Source organism: Psammomys obesus, unplaced genomic scaffold (genome assembly GCF_907164565.1).
Source record: "Psammomys obesus unplaced genomic scaffold, mPsaObe1.curated_primary_1811, whole genome shotgun sequence".
NCBI lineage: Eukaryota > Metazoa > Chordata > Mammalia > Rodentia > Muridae > Psammomys > Psammomys obesus.
Genome location: NW_026586099.1, coordinates 1 through 1,277, shown reverse-complemented (window position 1 = coordinate 1,277; position 1,277 = coordinate 1). Strand labels below are relative to the sequence as shown.

Sequence of the window (1,277 nt, the reverse complement as noted above, 5' to 3'; positions counted from 1 at the left end):
AAAGGTGAGTGCCACTACTGTCCAGCAAGCTGTATTTTATTTTACTTCCGTTTTGGTTCTTTGAGACAGGGTTTCTCTATGTAACTGCCCTGGCCGGCCTGTAGCTTGCTTTGTAGACCAGGCTGGCCTTGAACTCACACATATCTGACTGCACCTGACATCTGAGTGCTGGAATCAAAGGCCACCATGCCCCGCTGCAAGCTTGAATTTTTAAATTTTCTCTTGTAGACTGGAGAAAGAGATCACCCATTGGTTAGGAGTACTTACTTGGTGCTCTCATAGGGACCTGGCTTTGGTTCCCAGCACATAAGTCTCCCGTTTCACAACTGCCAGTGACCATAGCTCGAGAAATTCCAGCACCCTCCCCGGCGTCTGCAGACACACACGTGGCACTTAGACATATGTAAAAATGTCTTTTAGAAAACTAAAGTTTTATTTGGGGCTGGGCCAGAGGCAGAGGCAGGCAGAGCTCTGTGAGGTCAAGGCTAGCCTGGTCTGCATAGTGAGTCCCAGGAGGATTAAAAACTAAAGCAGTATGTAGCTATGTGTGGTGGTGTGCCCGCATACCCACATGTGTGGACACACACGTGTGCAATTACACATATATGTGTTTGCAGGGTGGACAGAAGTTAGAGGTTGCAATTGGATTAGCTGTCTCTCCACTCTGTTCCTGAGGCAGGGCTCCTGTTGGACCCGGGGCCGATTCCAGTGGTTGGTGTCCAGCTTGTGTTGGAAACGCCCATTCTCTGTGTCTGCAGTTACAGCTGTGGCCAGATGAGCTGCCCCCACACTGGGTAGCCCTGGCTGTCCTAGAACTCACTGAGATCAGGCCTCCCCTGAGTGCTGGGATTACAGGAGTGTCCCACCACTGCCCGACAAATATAGACTTACAGGGCAAATTGACAGCATGATCGCTAGTGGAGACTCTTCCCCATAGTGACATAGTACGGAACAGGAACAAGACCATGACAAAGGATGCCTACGTTCTAGTTTCTAAAGTTGTGCTAAACTCCAAGGAGGAAAGTAGAAGAAATCTCATACCACTATGCATTATATAAAAAAAAGGCAGAAAGTGTTAACATGGGTAGAAGACAAGTAGGGGTATAGAGAACGACTGTTTGCTTAGCACAAACAGCCTCAGAATCTCCAGTAGCCATTTCTGTCATTGACCCTCGCAGACAGGGGAGAGCGCGAACGCAGTCCCCCACTACCACAAATTATGCAGTCGAGTTCCCGCATTTGGGGAAATCGCAGGGGTCAGCACATCCGGAGTGCAA

At 49.2% G+C, this 1,277-nt stretch overlaps 1 pseudogene; it reads right to left on the bottom strand.

Moving 5' to 3' along the window:
* Window positions 1-1,179: 1,179 nt before the first annotated feature.
* LOC129671989 (U1 spliceosomal RNA) lies at window positions 1,180-1,277 on the bottom strand (annotated as a pseudogene; the record flags this gene model as incomplete).